At 37.5% G+C, this 21,975-nt stretch overlaps 1 protein-coding gene and 1 pseudogene across 19 annotated transcripts in view; both read right to left on the reverse strand.

The window, feature by feature from the left end:
- The window catches only part of TXNDC16 (thioredoxin domain containing 16), a 125,150-nt gene that overhangs the window by 77,517 nt on the left and 25,658 nt on the right, over window positions 1-21,975 (reverse strand). The gene's annotated exons all lie outside the window — the stretch shown is intronic.
- Window positions 1-21,975, reverse strand: part of LOC112921287 (leucine-rich repeat transmembrane neuronal protein 1-like) — a 31,367-nt pseudogene that overhangs the window by 3,223 nt on the left and 6,169 nt on the right.

A 21,975-nucleotide genomic window follows, 5' to 3' on the forward strand; every position in this document is an offset into this window, starting at 1 on the left:
GGTAGAAAGGGGCACTGTTTGGGGAAATACATCTACCAGTTAACATAGGGCTATGAGGAATTCAAATGCAAGACAAGTAATTTTTTTATTAAATTTTCCAGTAAAAAGTATGTCAGACAGGAACCCACCTGACAATATTAACCATAAACAAACTTGACACAGATGAAAGAATAAGCAATAGCCCAAATCTATTAAGAAAAGACCAACATGGGCACAGCTTAGGATCTTAGAGGAAGACATTTCTAAAAGCAGCTTTCTCCAGAGGTTCTATATAGGTTCTAGGTAATGTCACCTTTAGACTCAATAGCCTGGCTTGGCAATAATATGTTGAAGAATAAAATATTAGCAGAAATTATGATAGTTGAAAATAATTCCTATAATATTTGAAGTTCACAACATTTTGAGTAGGATGTTAAAGGGAAAGAAACCATTTTGTGACAAAACACCGTCACAAGAATACCAAGTACCACATTTTAATGAAGAGTTAATGATATTTCATTGTTTCTTATAGTAAAGATAATCTTTCCTTTTTGCATCATTTGATGGTTTTTAGGAATCAACACTGAGTATAAGAATGGCCTTTCTTTGCAACTGCTACCTCATGGCAAACATCACAGCATGAACTAAAATGAACTCAGTTCTGTTGGCACTGTGTATGAAACAGAACCACAGGTAGATACCTGAATTTGGATTCCTTTTTTTTTTTTTCTGTAACTGCAAAAGGAGACTTCCTGCTTTTACACAGAGAAAAGCAATTAACACTTGTGGAGTAGTGGGTAAAACCCACAATTTATTTTCACAGGCATTATCTTATTTGATCTTCACAACAACCTCATGAGGTTGCAATTGTAACATTTAAAAATGAGGAAAACTAGCAATCAGAAGAGATAAATTGTTCAGATCACACTATGGGAAATAAGGAACATGGACTCAAATCCTCAGGAAATCCTGATTTCTTCATATATCATACAACTTTTTAATCCACATTTGAGATTATAGTGCCTTAATCTCCTACCTGACCTGCCTCACCCCGGGTAGATATATGATACTCTCAATCAACAAATAAAGATTAGTTGCTATTTTAACTTTCTAAGTATTACCTTTTTTCCATCTAGAATCTGGGAGTAAAATTTTCCTCATATAGTTATCAAACCACTCAATTCTACTAGTTTTGACCATGTAAATTTTTGGAAACAGGACAAAGAGCTTTTAGACTATAAATCCCAATTCTCACTTTTAAATTTAAATTTTATTTATTTTTCAAATTTGTAACACTTTCCACATGCTTCAAAACACAAGGTACAAGAGTTGAAGGGTTAAGAGTCTACCCAGCTTCCCCATTCCATTCTGATAAAGAAGTATTATCAGTTTCCTGTGAACCTTGAATATGTATACTATATACATATAAGCCACAAACATGTATTTATATATGCCTCTGTTAGAAGACAATCCTCCCTGGATTTTTCCATGTTCCTACACAGTCCACGCCTCCAAAAGATGAAACCTAGCATGACATAACATTGGAGACTATCTCCTCTGCATCTTCTAAGCTTGTCTCCTTTCCACTGAAGCCATCAACTCCCATTCAAGAAGCAATAAAACCTTTCCTATCTTCCCTGGGGCCAAAGAGTTAAATTTAGGGACAGAGACCTTCTGTTCCTATCCTAGAAAGAATTTGTTTACTTTCAGAGAAAAAGATAAACTGAGCACTCTACCTCCAGAAAGAAAGATTAGATGTGTCAGCTCCCATAGAAGCTTAGAGATTACTAATTCCTGGGTTCTCTTTCTCCAAACCTTGCCTATAGTCCAGGTATACACATATGGCTCTTACTTTGTTGCTCTGAGGAGAACTGGATAAGAGGGATCTAGTACTACCATGCTACCTTGGCTGCTGTCACTGCTGTGTGGTCTGACTTCTGATTCAGAGCCCTGGTGTTTCTGCAATAAATTATATATACAAGTAGGGTAATATCAGAGACCCTTCAGAGATCTAGACATAACACCTGCTGTCTTATATACATGGTGCTGTACTATATTTTAAACACTTGGTTTATTCCATTTAATATATCCTGAAAAATAATGCAAGAAAAAAATTTTTTTAGAGAGAAAGAGAAAACACACATGCATGAGTTGGGATGAGGAGAGGGAGAGAGAGAATCTTAAGCAGGCTCCACACCCAGCACAGAGCCTGACTCAGGGCTTGATCTCATGACCCTGAGGTCATGACCTGAGCTGAAATCAATTGTCAGAAGCTTAACTGACTAAACCACCCAGGTGACCCAATGTAAGAAAATGTTAATAGACTAGTAAGTCTGTATATTCTTGATCAATGATATTTTAGGAATACTTTAAATATCTTAACCAAAAAACACTTCTTAACTGGCCATAATGGTCCAAAATTAGATAAATCTTTAAATATTTTGTGTAAAGCTTAATCTAACTTTATATGTTATTCTATTATTAAATTTTTACTAACTTAATCTTTTTTCCAAATGCAATTTTCCTATATTCAGAGAATAAACGTTAGCTAAACCTGAACTTTTCTGTTGCCAAAGAAGCAAAGTTCAAATATAATTGCAGATCATTGATCTCAATGAAAACATTCTACATAAAGAACAAATTCAAATGCTTTGAAGAAAAAAATAATAGCATGCGTTTACACATTTTTAAAAAGCAAGCCAAATAAAGCAATATAAATATTCTAAAGTGCAAGTTTTAAGGACATATACAAGTATTTTGGGAAATATAAAAACAATCCAAGTATTATCTACAAATATTTCTTCTTAATTATAAGGCTAAGAAGCGGATTTAGGTAACAAATATCTGACAAGTTAATTGAAATTAACATATTTGAATAAATGTCAGTAAGTTTTGGCTCATCAGTTTATTGCCTAATAAAATACTGAACTTAAACTCAGAAGAATTATTTATTTATAACTATATTATATACTATATAATATATATACAGCTCTCTCTATATATTTAATATCAGATAATGGTGTCTTAGAAAAAAAGATAAACCTTTTATGTATATATTTAATATAAAATAACAATGTTTTAGGAAAAAACTTAAGGATATAAGCAAAAATTAAAAAAAAAATAACTGTTTAGTTCTGAGTAATGGGATTATGAGGACTTTTAGGTGAGGTTTTCATGGCTTTCTATATTTCTCATGCATTCTAAAATATTCTGTTACTATAATCTAACTAGTTTGTTTTTCCAGTCTTTTTTTTTATTTTTTAAGATCTTATTTACTGGGCAGCCCGGATGGCTCAGCGGTTTAGCACTGCCTTCACCCAGGGCGTGATCCTGGAGTCCCAGGATCGGGTCCCACGTCGGGCTCCCTGCATGGAGCCTGCTTCTCCCTCTGCCTGTGTCTCTGCCTATCTCTCACTCTCTCTTTGTCTCATGAATAAATAAATAAGATCTTTTAAAAAAAATCTTATTTATTCATTCATGTGAGACACAGAGAGAGAGGCAGAGACATAAGCAGAGAGAGAAGCAGGCTCTCTGCAGTAGCCTGATGCAGGATTGGAGCCCGGGACCCTGGGATCATGGCCTGAGCCGAAGGCAGACACTCAACCACTGAGCAACCCAGGCATCCCATGTTTTGCCAGTCTTCTTAAAAATAATAAAAATTTTTTAAAAATAACACTAATAAAAATTCAGTAAGGTCAAAGGGCATAAACTTAATACATAAATAATATACTTCTATCTTTTACATATACATATTATGCATACATATACACACATAAAATATCAATATGTATATTCTAGAAGACAATGAAAAAAAGAACCCATTTACAATAGAAACTAAAGAGATAAAATATCTAGCAATACATTTAAGTGTCCAGTCATAAATTTTGAAAGCATTAAAACTCTACTGCACCCAGGACAATTTACACGTTTAATGCAATCCCTATCAAAATACCATGGACTTTCTTCAGAGAGTTAGAACAAATTATTTTAAGATTTGTGTGGAATCAGAAAAGACCCCGAATAGCCAGGGGAATTTTAAAAAACAAAACCATATCTGGGGGCATCACAAAGCCAGATTTCAGGTTGTACTACAAAGCTGCGGTCATCAAGACAGTGTGGTACTGGCACAAAAACAGACACATAGATCAATGGAACAGAATAGAGAATCCAGAAGTGGACCCTCAACTTTATGGTCAACTAATATTCGACAAAGCAGGAAAAAGACTATCCACTGGAAGAAAGTCTCTTCAATAAATGGTGCTAGGAAAATTGGACATCCACATGAACAATGAAACTAGACCACTCTCTTGCACCATACACGAAGATAAACTCAAAATGGATGAAAGATCTAAATGTGAGACAAGAGTCCATCAAAATCCTAGAGGAGAACACAGGCAACACCCTTTTTGAACTCAGCCACAGTAACTTCTTGCAAGATACATCCACGAAGGCAAAAGAAACAAAAGCAAAAACGCACTATTGGGACTTCATCAAGATTAAGAAGATTTTGCACAGCAAAGGATACAGTCAACAAAACTAAAAGACAACCTACAGAATGGGAGAAGATATTTGCAAATGACTTATCAGATAAAGGGCTAGTTTCCAAGATCTATAAAGAACTTATTAAACTCAACACCAAAGAAACAAACAATCCAATCATGAAATGGGCAAAAGACATGAACAGAAATCTTACAGAGTAAGACACAGACATGGCCAACATGCACATGAGAAAATGCTCTGCATCACTTGCCATCAGGGAAATACAAATCAAAACCACAATGAGATACTACCTCACACCAGTGAGAATGGGGAAAATTAACAAGGCAGGAAACCACAAATGTTGGAGAGGATGCAGAGAAAAGGGAACCCTCTTACACTGTTGGTGGGAATGTGAACTGGTGCAGCCACTCTGGAAAACTGTGTGGAGGTTCCTCAAAGAGTTAAAAATAGACCTGCCCTACGACCCAGCAATTGCACTGTTAGGGATTTACCCCAAAGATACAGATGCAATGAAACGCCAGGACACCTGCACCCTGATGTTTCTAGCAGCAATGTCCACAGTAGCCAAACTGTGGAAGAAGCCTCAGTGTCCATCAAAAGATGAATGGATAAAGAAGATGTGGTTCAGGGGATCCCTGGGTGGCGCAGCGGTTTGGCGCCTGCCTTTGGCCCAGGGCGCGATCCTGGAGACCCAGGATCGAATCCCACATCGGGCTCCCGGTGCATGGAGCCTGCTTCTCCCTCTGCCTGTGTCTCTGCCTCTCTCTCTATATATATATATGACTATTATAAATAAATAAAAAAAATTTTTAAAAAAAAGATGTGGTTTATGTATACAATGGAATATTACTCAGCCATAAGAAATGACAAATACCCACCATTTGCTTCAACTGGATGGAACTGGAGGGTATTATGCTGAGTGAAATAAGTCAATCGGAGAAGGACAGACATTATATGGTCTCATTCATTTGGGGAATATAAATAATAGTGAAAGGGAATATAAGGGAAGGGAGAAGAAATGTGTGGGAAATATCAGAAAGGGAGACAGAACATAAAGACTCCTAACTCTGGGAAACGAACTAGGGGTGGTGGAAGGGGAGGAGGGTGGGGGGTGGGGGTGAATGGGTGACGGGCACTGAGGGAGGCACTTGACAGGATGAGCACTGGGTGTTATTTTGTATGTTGGCAAATTGAACACCAATAAAAAATAAATTTATTATAAAAAATAAAAAAAATAAAACTCTACTGCAGGTCACAAAATAAAAGCTAATGTAAAGACATCAGGTTCTGGAATTGAAAGATTCATTATAAAGATGTCAACTGTCCCTAAAATAATTTATAAATTTAATGCCAGTAGGATTTAGTCAGGGAGGGGAAGAAACCAAACAAGATAATTTTAAATGTCATATGTAAACAAAACAAACAAGCAATTCTGAAGACAGAAATATGAAGGGCCTGGACCTTTCAGATATTGTATTATAATACTTTAATAATTACATATATAAAATATATATATTTAAATGAAACAGTCCAAAAATAGACCCAAATATACACACATGAGAGTTTAGTATAAAAGGTAATGTCTTGAATAGTGAAGAGATTCACTAATCTCAGTTGTATTGAGACAACCATATAGCCAACTGGATAATATAGAGCTAAATCCATTCTTTATACTAGTTAAATTCCAAACATCAAAGATTTATGTTTAAAACTGAAACTGTTAAAACATTAAGAGAAGAAATACATCCACACAAATAGAAGCTCATCTTTGACAAAGGAGCAAAAGCAATTTAATGAAGGAAGGATATCTAAAACAACTGGACATTCACATGCAAACAAAAGAAATTAGACACCAGCTTTATACTTTCACAATAACTCAAATGAATCATAGATCTAAATGTAAAACATACAACTATAAAACTTACAGAAGATAACATAGAAAATCTTGGTGACCTTGAATTTGGCAAAGAGTTTTTAGATACAACACAAAAAGTAAAATCCATGAAAGAAAAAACTGTAAGCTGGATTTCAATATTATTTTTAAAAACCCTGCTTTGTAAAAGACACTGTTAAGAAAATGAAAAAAAAAACCAAGCCTGAGAGAAAATATTTGCAAGATGTCTAATAAAGAATGTGTATTCAAAATATATAAAAGAAATCTTAAATGGCATTGGGAAAACTAGATAGCTATATGCAAAAGAATAAAACTGGACCACTATCTTATACCATGTACCAAAATAAATTCAAAATGGATTAAAGTCGTAATGTAAGACCTGGAATCATAAACTCCTACAAGAAAACATAGGCAGTAAGTCTTTGATCTGTCTTAGAAATATTTTGGGGGACTAATCTCCTCAGGCAAAAGCAACACAAGCTAAAATAAACAAATGGGATTGTATCAACCATAAAGCTTTACACAGCAAAGAAAATCATAGCTTTACACAGCAAAGAAAATCATCAGCAAAAAGAAAAGACAACCTACTGAATGGAAGAAGGTCTCAGCAAATTATGTATCTAACAAGAAGTTAATATCCAAAATATATAAAGACCTTATACAACTTAAAATAAAAAAAAAAACAAATAACCCAATTAAAAAATACGGAGAGGACTTGAATAGACAATTTTCCAAAAAAGACATACAGATGGCAAACAGATGCATGAAAAGATGCTCAATATCACTAATCAGCAGAGAAATGCAAATCAAAATGACAATATCACCTCATACCTGTCAGATTGGCTATTATCAAAAAAGACAAAAAAAAAAAAAAAAAAAAAAGAAAGTGCTCCTGAAGATATAAAGGATCCCTTGTACACTACTGGTGGGAATGTAAATTGGTTGCAACCACTATGGAAAACTGTATGGAGGTTCCTAAAAAAAATTACAAATAGAACTACCATATGACCTAGCAATTCCATTTCTGGGTATTTATCTGAAGGAAACAAAGACATCAAACTGTAAAAATATATGCACTCCTATATTCACTGCATTATTTACAATAGCCAAAATACAGAAGCAACCTAAGTGTCTATGGATAGATGGATTAAAAAAAAATGTGATACATACACACACACACACACACACACACACACACAATGCAGTATTACTCACCACAAAATAGAATGAAATCTTACCATTTGAGATAACATGGATGGACCTAGAGTGTATTCTGTTAATTGAAATAAGTCAGAGAAAGACAAATACCATATGATTTCACTTATATGTGGAATCTACAAAACAAAAGAACAAAACAGACTCAAAGCAGGAGGGGTGGAGGGCAAAATAGATGAGGAGGATTAAAAGTCACCAACTCAGAGAGGGAGGTAAAACGGCAGAAGAGTAGAGGATCTCATTTCATCTGGTCTCTTGAATTTAGCTAGATAACTATTAAATCACTCTGAACACCTGTGAATTCAACCTAAGATATAAGAATTCCTGGAATTCTACAAATAGAAAAGAGACTGCTTTTTGCAAGGTAGGAGTATGGAGAAGAGAAAGAAAGGGGATATATTGGAAGATAAACGGCAGTGGAGAGGGAGCCTCTGAAACCTGACTATCAAAAAGTGATACAGTCCTGGGGTACAAAATCAGAATCTTTAGAAATCAACTCCAGTGAGAGACCTCCCTGTGTGAAAGGTGCTCAGTGGTAAAGTGGGGCAGAATCCTAGGTGACCAAGGGATCCCCGGGGTCACAGAGAGAATGGGGGTGCCTAAGCCAGCAGAGTTCCCAATCACTGGAGCGAGAAACCCTTAACAGTCTGGGAGCCCAGGAGAGAGCTCTCAGCTGAGTTTGCCATAAACCTCAACTACTGCATGATTTGGCAACAGCACTCAGTGTGGGGGGCATGAAGGTGTCTTGCAAAGGACAAAAAAGTGGCAGCCCTCTGCCTTCCCCCAGAGGGGAGACAGAGGAGTGGGCACCACCAGGCGACTGCTCTGCATACAAGGGCCTGGCAAAGAACAAGTGTGGTAAATGTGCGACCCTCCACTTCCCCCAGGAAGATCAGTATATACCACCTGCAAAGTGTGGCATGCACAAAACTGAAGACTGCTTATCCTTAAGAGTTTACTGAAGAAAGGAGACCACAATCTTCAGCTCCAGGGCTGAAGATCTGGGCTTGGCCATTTTTATTCTCATCCTCTAAAGAGGCACAGGGAACCTTCAGGGAATAAAAGTCACATAAAAAAAAAAAAAAAAAAACCCAGAAACAGCTTACACTGAGCTCAAGCCCCTGGGCAAGGTGGTACACCTCTGCCCAGACAAAGACACCTGAGAATCAATGCAGCAGGCCCCTCTCTCAGAAAACTAGCTGGAAGAAAAGGGAACACCAAGTATAGGTAGCACAGGGCACTGCAAAACTCCAGTGCTAGGGGAAAACAGTATATAGAATTCAAGGGTTTTTCTCATGAGTCATTTATATTTCAATTTAAAATTTTCCTTTTCTTGGGACGCCTGGGTGGCTCAGTGGTTGAGCATCTGCCTTCGGTTCAGGGCATGATCCCAGAATCCCTGGATCGAGTCCCACACATTGGGCTCCCCACAGGAAGCTTGCCTCTCCCTCTGCCTATGTCTCTGCCTCTTCTCTACGTGTCTCTCATGAATAAATTTTTTTTTCTTTTTTTTTTCCATTTCAACTAGTTTATTTTATCAGCTCTTTGGTTTTAACTCTTTTTTAATTTATTTTTTTAAAGATTTTATTTATTTGTTCATGAGAGACACAGAGAGAGAAGCAGAGACATAGGCAGAGGGAGAGGCAGGCTCTCCATGGGGAACCCAATGCAGGACTTGATCCCCAGACCCCAGGATCATGACCTGAGCCAAATGAAGATGCTCAACCACTGATCCACCCAGGCGTCTCTAAGTCTTTTTTTTTTTTTACTTTCATTTTTTATATTTACATTTCATAGATATATTCTTCATTTTTGGCTTCCTTTCACCATATTCAATTTTATTTTTGTACATATAAGTTTTGCTTTCTTTATAGTTTTAGGATTTATTGTCTTCTAACACACAGGACCAAGTGGGTCACCCTGTTTTGTCCACCTGGAAGATTATGCTCTCTCCCCTCCCCTTCTGATTTCTTTTTTTTTTTCTTTTTTTTTTTTCTTTTTTGGTTTCTGACCTTTTCAGATTTATCTAGTGTGTATTTTGTGTGGACCGTGGTTGATATTTCTGATTTCATTTACTCATTCAGCCATTCTTCTCTGGGCAAAATGAATAGAAGGAAGAATTCACAACAAAAGAAAGAAACAGAGGTAATATTCTCTGCCACAGATCTAATCGATATGGATGTAAGTAAGATGTCAGAGCTGGAATTCAGGATAACAATTACAAAGTTACTACCTGGGCTTGAAAAAAAGCATAAAAGACACTAGAGAATCTCATAGTGTAGAAATGAAATCTAATCAGACCAAAATTAAAAATGCTATGAGATGCAGGTTATATTGGATCTCTAAACAGTTTGGGTAAATGAGGCAGAAGAGAAAGCAAGTGATACAGAAAATAAGTTCATGGAAAGGAAGGAAGCTGAAGAAAAGAGAGAAAAACAATGAATGGACTATGAGGGGAGGCTTTGAGAAATCAATGATGCCATAAAACAAAACAATATTAGAATTACTGGGGTCCCTGAGGGAGAAGAGAGAGAGAGAATGAGATAGAAGGTGTATTTGAGCAAATCATAGCTTAGAATTTCCCTAATCTGAGGAAGGAAATGACATTCAAGTCTAAGAGGTAGAGAAGACCCCTCTCAAAAATCAATAAAAATAGATCAACACCCTGATAAATAATACTGAAACTTGCAAATTTCAGAAATAAAGAGAAAATCCAGAAAGCTCAAGATAAGAACTCCTTAACCTACAGGGGCAAGAACATTAGACTAGCAGCAGACCTATCTACAGAGACATGGCAAGCCAGAAAGGGCTAGAATGACATATTCAAATATTAAATGAGAAAAGCATGCAGCCAAGAATACTTCATCCAGCAAGGCTGTCATTCAGAATGGAAGAAAAGATAAAGAGCTTCCAGGACAGGCCAAAACTGAAAGAATATGTGACTACTAAACCAGCCCTGAAAGAAATATTAAAGGGGAATCCTGTAACCAAAGAGGGAGTCCAAAAGTAACACAGACCAGAAAGAAACAGGAATTTTATAGGCAATACAATGGCACTAAATGCATATCTCTCAATAGTTATTCTGAATGTAAATAGGTTAAATGCTCCAATCAAAAGATATAGGGTATCAGATTGGATAAAAAAGCAACCCACCCATATGCTGTCTACCAAAGACTCATTTTAGACCTAAAGACACCTCCAGATTGAAAGTGAAGGGGTAGAGAGCCATTTATCATGCTAATGGACCTCAAAAGAAAGCTGGAGTGGCAATCCTTGTATCAGACAAATTAGATTTTAAACCAAAGACTGTAGTAAGGGATGAAAGGGGACACTACATCATACTTAAAGGGTCTATCCAACAAAAATATCTGACAATCATAAATATTTATGCTTCTATCTTGGGAGCAGCCAATTACATCAACCAATAATGACCAAAGTAAGAAAACACATTAATAATAATATAATAATAGTAGGGTATTTCAACACCCACACACCACAATGGATAGATCATCTAAGCAGAAGATCAACAGGAAACAAGGGCTTTGAATGACACACTGGACCAGATGGATTTCACAGATATAGAGAAAGAGAGCATTCCGCCCTAAAGCACAATATACATTCTTTTCAAGTGCACATAGAATATTCTCCAGAATAGATCACATTCTGGGTCACAAATCAGGTTTCGACTGATACCAAAAGACTGGGATTCTTCCCTGCATATTTTCAGACCATAATGTTTTAAAACTGGAACTCAATCACAAGAGGAAATCTGGAAGGAACTCAAACACTTGGAGGTAAAGAGTATCCTACTAAAGAACAAATGGGTCAACCGGGAAATTAAAGAAGAATTTAAAAAATTCATAGAAACAAAGGAAAATGAAAACACAACTACTCAAAACTGTTGGGATGCAGCAAAGGTGATCCTAAGAGGGAAATAAGTAGATAGCAACACGAGTCTCTCAAAAAAACAGAAAAGTCTCAAATGCACAAAGTAACCAACCTTACCTAAAGAAGCCAGAGAAAGAACAACAAATAAAGCCTAAACCCAGCAGGAGAAGAGAAAAAATAAAGATTAGAGCAGAACTCAATGAAATAGGGCAGCCCAGGTGGCTCAGCGGTTTAGCACTGCCTTTAGCCCAGGGCATGATCCTGGAGACCCAGCATCGAGTCCCATGTCGGGCTCCCTGCATGGAGCCTGCTTCTCCTTCTGCCTGTGTCTCTGCCCCCCCCTCTTTCTCTGTGTCTCTCATGAATAAATAAATAAAATCTTTTAAAAAAACTCAATGAAATAGAAACCAAAAGAACAGCAAAACAGATCAATGAAGCTAGAAGCTGGTTGTTTGCAAAAATTAATAAGATTGATAAACCCCTAGCCAGACTCATCAAAAAGAAAAGAGAAAGGACCCAAATTAATAAAATCATGAATGAAAGAGGAGAGATCATGATCAACACCATGGAAATACAATTTTAAGAATATATTATGAGCAACTATATGCCAACAAATTAGGCAACCTGGAAGAAATGAATACATTCCTAGAAACTTATAAACTACCAAAACTGGAACAGGAAGAAATAGGAAACCTGAACAGACCCATAGCCAGCAAGGAAATTGAAACAGTAATCAAAAATTTCTCAACAAACAAGAGTCTAGAGCCAAATAGCTTCCCAGAGGAATTCTACCAAATATTTAAAGAAGAACTAACACCTATTCCTCCGAAGCTGTTTCAAAAAACAGAAATGGAAAGAAAATTTCCAAACTCATTCTATGAGGCCAGCATTACCTTAATCCTAAAACCAGATAAAGACCTCATTAAAAAGTAGAATTACATGGGCAGCCCGAGTGGCTCAGCAGTTTAGTGCCACCTTCAGCCCAGGGTGTGATCCTGGAGACCCGGTATCGAGTCCCACATCAGGCTCCCTGCATGGAGGCTGCTTCTCCCTCTGCCTATGTCTCTGCCTCTCTCTCTTTCTCTCTTTCTGTGTCTCTCATGAATAAATAAATAAAATATTTTTTAAAAAATATGCTTATAAAAAAAGTAGAATTACAGACCAATATCCCTGATGAACATAGATGCCAAAATTCTCACCAAGATACTAGCCAATAGGATCCAACAGTACATTAAAAGGATTATTTACCACTACCAAGCAGGATTTAATCCTGATCTGGAAGATGGTTCAACATTAGCAAATCAATCAAAATGATACAGCACATTAATAAAAGAAAGGACAAGGAACATATGATCCTCCTAACTGATGCAGAAAAAGCCTTTGACAAAATACAGCATCCTTTCTTGATTAAAACTCTTCTAAATGTAGGGATAGAGGATAGAAGAAACATACCTCAATACGATAAAAGCCATCTACAAAGAGCCCACAGAGAATACCATGCTCAATAGGGAAAAACTGAGAGGGTAGCCCTGGTGGCCCAGGGGTTTAGTGCTGCTTTCGGCCCGGGGTGTGATCCTGGAGACCTGGGATCGAGTCCCACATCAGGCTCCCTGTGTCTCTGCCTCTCTCTCTCTCTCTCTCTCTCTGTGTGTGTCTGTCTGTCTGTCATGAGTAAATAAATAAAATCTTAAAAACAAAAAAACTGAGAGCTTTTCCCCTAAGGTCAGGAACACAACAGAGATGTCCACTCTCACTACTGTCGTTCAACACAGTACTAGAACTCCTAGTCTCAGCAATCAGACAACAAAAGGAAATAAAAGGCATTCAAATTGGCAAAGAAGAAGTCAAACTCTCCCTTTGCAGATGACATGATACTGTATATGAAGAACCCAAAAGAATCCAACCCCCAAATTGCTAGAAGTCATACAGCCATTCAACAATATGGCAAGATACAAAATCAATGCACAGAAATCAGTTGCATTTCTACACACTAACAATGAGACTGAAGAAAGAGAAATTTAAGGAATCGATCCCGTTTACAACTGCATCCAAAACCATAAGATACCTAGGAATAAAACTGACCATAGAAGTAAAGAATCTACAAAATACTTATGAAAGAAATTGAGAAAGACACAAAGAAATGGAAAAACATTCCATGCTAATAGGTTGGAAGAATAAATATTGTGAAAATGTCTATGCTACCGAGAGCAATCTGCTCATTCAATGTCCCCATCAAAATAACATTGACATTTTTTACAGAGCTGGAACAAATAATCCTAAAATTTGTATGGAACCAAAAAAGACCCCAAATAGCCAAGAAATGTTGAAAAAGAAAACCAAAGCTGGAGGCATCAAAAAGATTGACTTCAAACTGTATTTAAAATCTGTAATCATCAAGACAGTATGGTACTGGCACAAAAACAGATACATCAATCAATAAAACAGAACAGAGAACCCAGAAATGGACCCTCATCTCTATGGTCAAATAATCTTTGACAAAGCAGGAAAGAACATTCAATGGAAAAAGGACAGCCTCTTCAATAAATGGTACTAGGAAAATTGGACAGCCACACACAGAAGAATGAAACTGGACCATTCTCTTACACCATACACAAAGATAAACTCAAAATGATGAAAGATGTAAATGTGAGATAGAAAACCATCAAAATCCTAGAGGAGAACAGAGGCAGAAACTTCTTGCAAGACATGTATATAAAGGCAAGGGAAACAAAAACAAAAATGAACTATTGAGACTTCATCAAGATAAAAAGCTCCTGCACAGCAAAGGAAACAGTCAACAAAACAGCAGCCTTAGGATAAAGAAGATATTTGCAAATGACATATCAAATAAAGAGCTATTATCCAAGATATATGAAGAACTTATCAAACTCAACACCCAAAAACAAATAATCTGGTCATGAAATGAGTGGAAGACATGAACAGACAATTCTCCAAAGAAGATATACAAATGGTCAAGAGATACATGAAAAAATGCTTCACATCACTCGGCATCAGGGAGATACAAATCAAAACCATAATGAGATACCACCTTCCTGGTAAAATTAATGGCTAAAATTAATAGGAAACAACAAACGTCGGTGAGGCTGTGGAGAAAGGGGAATCCTCTTACACTGTTGGTAGAAATCCAAGCTGGAAATGCAAGTCACTCTGGAAAACAGAAGGTCCTCAAGAAGTTAAATATAGAGCTATCCTACAGCCTAGCAATTGCACTACTAGGTATTTATCCTAAAGATAAAAATGTAGTGATATGAAGGGGCACCTATACCCCAATGTTCGTAGCTGCAAGGTCCACAATAGCCAAACTATGGAAGAAGCCAAAATGTCCATCAACAGATGAATAGATAAAGATGTAGTATTACTCAGCCATCAGAAAGGATTGATACGTATCATTTACATTGATGTGGATAGAACTGGAGGGTATTATGCTGAGTGAAATAAGTCAATCATAGAAAGACCATTATCATATGGTTTCACTCATATGTGGAATATAAGAAACAGCACAAAGGATCATAGGGGAAGGGAGGGAAAATGGAATGGGAAGATTTCAGAGAGGAAGACAAACCAGGAGAGACTCTTAACTCTAGTAAACAAATTAAAGGTTGTTAGAGGGGAGAAGGGAGTTGGGGTAATTGGGTGGTGGGGATTAAGGAAGACACACAATATGATGAGCACTGAGTGTTATATACAACTGATAAATTATTGAACACTATATCTGAAACTAATGATGTACTATATGTTGGTGAATTGAATTTAAATTTTTTTAAAAAGGTATTAACACTCAGTTATAAAATAAAGTCAAAGAAAAATCCATTGGTTTGATGAGAATCTACAAAATCATGAGTTTCTTGATCTGTCCCTGGTATCATAATGTGTAAGAACTGCCTATTCCAGGATTTCTCTAGAAACTGGCAAGAGTCCTGAACCCGCTGTCATTTCTATCTTGCTGGCCTGACAGGGTTAAGAAGATACTAGCCTTGGACCCACTTTCCTTTCTTACCTAATGTTTTCCTACCAGAATGCTCTGGGTTGCAATTGCCATGAGTTGGAAACAGTTTGCATTTACAAGTATAAATTTATTCATCCTTTTAACTTATGTAAGGCTTTTGTACCCAATTATCAATTCTTTAAAATAAGACACTAAATTTTGGTTTTCTACTGTCATGTGAGAACATTAGGACCCAGAAAAACATCATTGTGTGAGGAAAATAAAGTGCTGCAGCAAAGAAAATAAAAAATAAAATCATGGAGATACAACGTCCAAGATGGTGACAGTAGTCAACAGTATCATAATAACTTTACATGGTGACAAATGGCAATTGGGACTTATCGTTGGAATAATTTTGCAATGTATAAAAATATAAAATCACTACCATATACACCAGAAATGAATAGGATATATGTCAATTATACTTCAGTAAAAAATAAAATTAAAAATTAAGAAATAAAGAGTCTTGGTTGTCAAAAACAAGACTTCCAACAATAAGAAAACAACCCCATTAAAATATGGGCAAAAGATGGGGTGCCTAGGTGGCTCAGTCAGTATAAGCATCCAACTCTTGATTTTGGCTCAGGTCATGATCTTAGAGTTGTGAGATCAAGCTCCATGTATGGCTCCATGCTCAGCAGGGAGTCTGCTTAAGATTCTGTCTCTCCCTCTCCCTCTGCCCCACCATCCCTCTAAAATAAAGAAATAAATCTTTAAAAATAAAATAAATATGTGCAAAAGATCTGGATACTCTACCAGCGAAAATACACAGATGGAAAATAAGGATATTAAAAGATGCCAAACATCATATGTAATTAAGGAAATTACAAATTAATACAATTAGATACCACAACAACTGGAATGGCTAAAATCTGTTTTTAAAATGGACAATAGTAAATGCTGACAAGGGTGTGGAGCAATGAGAACTCATTCATTGTAGGTGTGCGTGCAAAAATGGTACAGCCACACTGGAAGACGGTTTGGCAGCATCTTATAAAGTTGAACATAATTTCCCCCATATGATCACACCCCTAAGTATTTACCCAAATTAGTTGAAAACTACATCCATACAAAAAAAGCTACACACTAACATTTATAGAAGCTTTATTCATAATTACCAAAACTTAGAATCAACCAAGACGTCTTCAATAAGTGAATGTATAAACATACACTGGTATAACCATATAATGGGATACTATTCAGTGATAGAAAGAAATGAGCCATCCAGAAGAAATGAACAGATATTTCCCTGAAGAACACATCCAGATGGTTAACAGACATGTGAAAAGATGCTCAACATCACTCATCATCAGGGAAATACAAATTAAAACTACAGTGAGATATCACTTCACACCTGTCAGAATGGCTAAAATCAAAAACACAAGAAACAAGGGTGCCTTGCGATCAAGCCCTATGTAGAGAGCTCCATGCTGGGCATGGAGCCTGCTTAAGATTCTCTCTTCCTCTCTCTCTGCTCTTCCCCTCAACACTCTCCCAAAATAAATAAATAAACACAAGAAACAAGTGTTGGCAAGTATGTGAGAAAAAGGAACCATCATTTACTGTTGGTAGGAATGCAAACTCATACAGCCACTCTGGAAAACAGTATGGAGGTTCCTCAAAAAGTTAAAAATAGAACTACCCTACGTTTTAGTAACTACACTACTAGGCATTTACCTAAGAGATACAACTACAAACACTCATTCAAAAGGATACATGCCCCCCTGATATTTATTGCAGCATTATTTACATGAGCCAAATTATGGAAACAGTCTGTGTCCATCCATAGATGAATAGATAAAGATTGGTATATATATACAATGGAATGTTATTTTATCCATAAAAAAGTATGAAATCTTGCCATTTGCAACAACATAGAGCTAGAGAATATAATGCTAAATGAAATAAATCAGTCAGAGAAAGACAAATACCATATGATTTCAGTCATACGTAGAATTTAAGAAACAAACCAAAAAAAAATGAGCAAAGGAAAAAAAAAGAGAAACAAACCAAGAAACAGACTCTTAACTATAGAGAACAGAATTACTGAATCAATATGTTGTACACCTGAAACTAATATAGCACTGTATGTTAACTACGCTGGAATTAAAATTTTTTTAAAAATGAGCGATCAAACCATGAAAAGACATAGAAGAACCTTAAATACATATTGCTAAGTAAGAGAAGTTAATTTGAAAATCTACATCTGTATTATTCCAACTATATGACACTCTGGAAAAGGCAAAACTACAGAGACTGTAAAAAGATGAGTGGGAGGGATAAATAGGTGAAGTATGAGATTTTTTTAGGCTAATGAAACTATTCTGTTTGATACCATAATGGTGGATATGTGTCATTACACATTTGTCAAAATTCACAGAACTGTACAACAGAAAGCCTGAATCCTACTGTAAACTAGGTGCTTTTGTTAATAAGGTACTGATACTGGTTCATTGATTATAACAAATGTACCATACTAATGCAAAGTGTTAACAATAAGGGAAACTGAGTAAAGAAGAGAAGAGAGTCATACCAGAATTCTCTGCACTATGTGCTCAATTTTCTCTGAATCTAAAATTACTCAAAAAAAAAAAAAGAAAATTAAGGGGCACCTGGGTGGCACAGTTGGTTGGGCATCCACTTCTTGGTTTTGGCTCAGGTTATGATCTCAGAGTCATGAGGTCAAGACCCACATCAGGCTCTGCACTTAACACAAAGTCTAATTGTCCTTCTCCCATCCTCTATTCCCCTCCCCACTGATCATACTCATGCATGCTCTCTCTCTAAAATAAATACAATCTTTTAAAAAATAGTCCAGTCTCCTCTAAATTGGAAGAGTAAGAGACTAGTAGTAGTGTGTGTACACTCATCACTATATCTCAAATAGAGTTAATTCCCAGCACCATGGGGAGAAATTTACAAATTGCAGAACCTAGGTTTGACTAACTAATTCTTCTCTTTAATCAAGTTGTTAAGGACAAAAACTCTAAAACTAGAAAAAATGGAGGAAGAGCTAAGAGCAGAATAGTAGGAGGACCCTAGGCTTGCCTCATCTCTCAAACACAGCTAATGAAACTATTATATAAAGATCAAATCATTCTAAATACCCAAGAAATCTGAGGACTGACAGAACAAACTGTACAAATAGAGGGAGAGAAGAGGACATATCATAGAAGGTAGGAGATGCAGAGATGTGGTTTGGGGAGAGAAACAGATCGTGGGTGCTGTAGAGGGGACAGAGCCCTGCTCACAGATAGGAGGGAGAGGGAGAGACAGACAGACAGAAAGGAGTGCACAGGAGATTGCATTAGGAAAACACTTCCCCAGAGCCACTGACTGGGAAAACTGATTTTTGTGAATTTTTACAACCAGTGGGACTCAAAAGACTGGAGCTTTAGCTATCCACAACAAAGCCGGTATGGAGCCTGGCAAGCACTGAAGTTCTCCTGTAGAGAAGGAGATCAGATGGCCTGGGATGCACTGGGAGAGACAGTTCTCCTTCTTGGAGCACATCTGGGAGAGCATCTTTTCTTCCTCTGTGTCTCAGCATAGCTGCAAAGACACCTTCTGAGGGAAGCTAATCTGGACACTGGCTCTTTGCTATGTTTTACACCAAACTCCAAACCCCTGCACTTTGGCATATCTACCCTTTAGGACAAACCTGCATCACCCCCAGCACAGTGAGACCCTCTCCTGGAGAACCAACACAGGTCCCTGCTGCACCAGGTCTCTAAAGTTTGGAGTTTTAAAATTCATCCCACCTGCCTATGATAGACCCCAAGGTACACTATATGATCAGGTTGACAGGCAAGACACAGACAGGGTAAAGGTAGGGATTTGAGGGATGCCTGGGACACACTAAGGGGAGATTCTCTGCTCTTCTGGGAGGGGTTCCTGGACAGTGACAGGCTTGAACTCCCATCTCTAGGGATAAGGGAGGGGCCTGGCCCCATTTCCCTCCCCTACCCCTCAGCATAAACTAATTTCAGTAAGCAGCAAAGTGCCAAAAGTGGTAGCCTAAATGGTTTATGCCAAACCCATTCCCTCTGCTCTGCTGGTGCTGCTTTCTTGGGCAAGTGTGCCTAAGAACCAGTATGGCAGCCCCTTCCCAAGAAGACCAGCACAAACCCCCCACCCCCTACGTACCACATCTACCAACCATAAAGTTCCACAAAGTTTCCACTCTAGTGGAAATAGCATCAGGTCTCTTTTAACAAGCAGATCAGAATACAACTAGTTAAAACTCACCACACTCTGGCCAAGGTCCAAACACTCCCCAGTGCAGGCAAGATGTAACTGTGCAGAAAACTGACCTGAGGAAAAGAGGTGCCAAAACACAGTAGCCCAGTGCACACTCTGAAACACTTACTAAAGCACCAGGCCCTGGACAGTATAGGACTTCTTCTTCATAAAACCATTACTCTCAGGAACAGTAAATATAACAGGCTTTCCTAACACAAAGAAGACAGAAACCTGGACAAAATGCCAAGACAGAGGACCTAAAAGGAAGAACAAAAAATGGTCATGGCCAGGAATCTAATCAAAACAGATATAAGTAATATGCCTGATCCAGAATGTAAAGCAACAATCATAAAGATACTACCTGGGCTTGAAAAAAGTATAGAAGATACCAGGGATACCCTTACCGAAGAGACAAAAGACCTAAAACCTAGTCAGGCCAAAATGAAAACTGTAATAACTGAGATGCAAAACTGACTGGATGGAAGGACCACAAGATGGAAGAAGCAGAAGAACAAGAAAGTGATACAGAAGATAAAATTATGGAAAATAATGAAGCTGAAAATAAAAATATTGGATCACAAATGTAGACTTAGGGAATTCAGAGACTCCATAAAAGATAATAATATTTGTATCATAGAAGTCCCAGAAAAAGAAGAGAGAGAAAGGGGGCAGAAGGTTTATTTGACGAAATTACAGCTGAAAACTTTCCCTATCTGGGAAAAGAAACAGATATCTAAATCCAGAAGGCACAGAGAACTCCCATAAAACTCTTGGCCAACACCAAGACATATATCATAGTAAAATTTGCAAAATACAGAGATAAAGAAAAAAACTCTTGGCAAACACCAAGACATATCATAGTAAAATTTGCAAAATACAGAGATAAAAAAATACAGAGATAGAGAAAAAAAAATGAAGGAAGACAAAAGAAGTCCCTAACTAACAAGGGAAGAAGAATAAGGTTAGCAACAGTTCTATCCACAGAAACTCAGCAGGCAAAAAGAGAGTGGCAGGATATATTCAATGTGCTGAATGGGAAAAATACATAGCCAAGAATACTCTATCCTGCAAGGCTGTCATTCAGAACAGAAGGGGAGATAAAGAGTTTCCCAAACAAAAGAAGTTCATGACCACTAAACCAGCCCTGCAAGAAATATTATAAGGGACTCTGAGTGGAAAAGAAAGACCAAAAGTCACAAAGACTACAAAGGAACAAAGAAAATAGAGAAAAAAACAAAAACAAAAACAAGTAATACAATGGCACTAAATTTATATCTATCAATAATCACTCTGAACGTAAATGGACTAAATGCTCCAATCAAAAGGCATAGGGTGTCAGGATGGATTAAAAAACAACAACAGGGGGATCCCTGGGTGGCGCAGTGGTTTGGCGCCTGCCTTTGGCCCAGGGCGCGATCCCGGAGACCCGGGATTGAATCCCACAGACCTGGGATTGAATCCCACATCGGGCTCCCGGTGCATGGAGCCTGCTTCTCCCTCTGCCTGTGTCTCTGCCTCTCTCTCTCTCTGTGTGTGTGTGACTATCGTAAATAAATAAAGAAAAAAATATTAAAAAAACAACAACAACAACAACAACAGGGATGCCTGGGTGGCTCAGCGGTTAAGCATCTGCCTTCAGCCCGGGGCGTGATCCTGAAGTCCTGGGATTGAGTCCCACATCGGGTTCCTTGCATGGGGCCTTGCTTCTCTCTCTGCCTGTGTCTCTGCCTCTCTCTCTCTCTCTCTCTGTGTCTCTCATGAATAAATAGATAGAATCTTTTAACAACAACAACACAAGGCCCATCTATATGCTGCCTACTTCATTTTAGACGTAAAGACACCTGTAGATTGAAAGTGAGGGGATAGAGAAATATTTACCATATAAATGGATGTCCACTGAAAGGGAGAGTAGTCATACTTATGTCAGACAAACTAGATTTTAAACTAAAGACACAAGAGATGAAGAAAAGACACTACATCATAATAAAGGAGCCTATCCAACAAAAAGATCTAACAATTGTAAATATTTATGCCCCCAACTTGGGAGCCCCAATTATATAAAATAGTAACAAACATGAAAGAATCTGGGACGCCTGGGTGGCTCAGCAGTTTAGCGCCTGCCTTCAGCCCAGAGTGTGATCCTGGGGTCCCAGGATTGAGTCCCACATTGGGCTCCCTGCATGGAGCCTGCTTCTCCTTTGCCTGTGTCTCTGCCCCCCCCCTTTCTCTGTCTCTCATGAATAAATAAATA

The sequence above is a fragment of the Vulpes vulpes genome, chromosome 6, assembly GCF_048418805.1.
Source record: "Vulpes vulpes isolate BD-2025 chromosome 6, VulVul3, whole genome shotgun sequence".
NCBI classification, from domain to species: Eukaryota; Metazoa; Chordata; class Mammalia; order Carnivora; family Canidae; genus Vulpes; species Vulpes vulpes.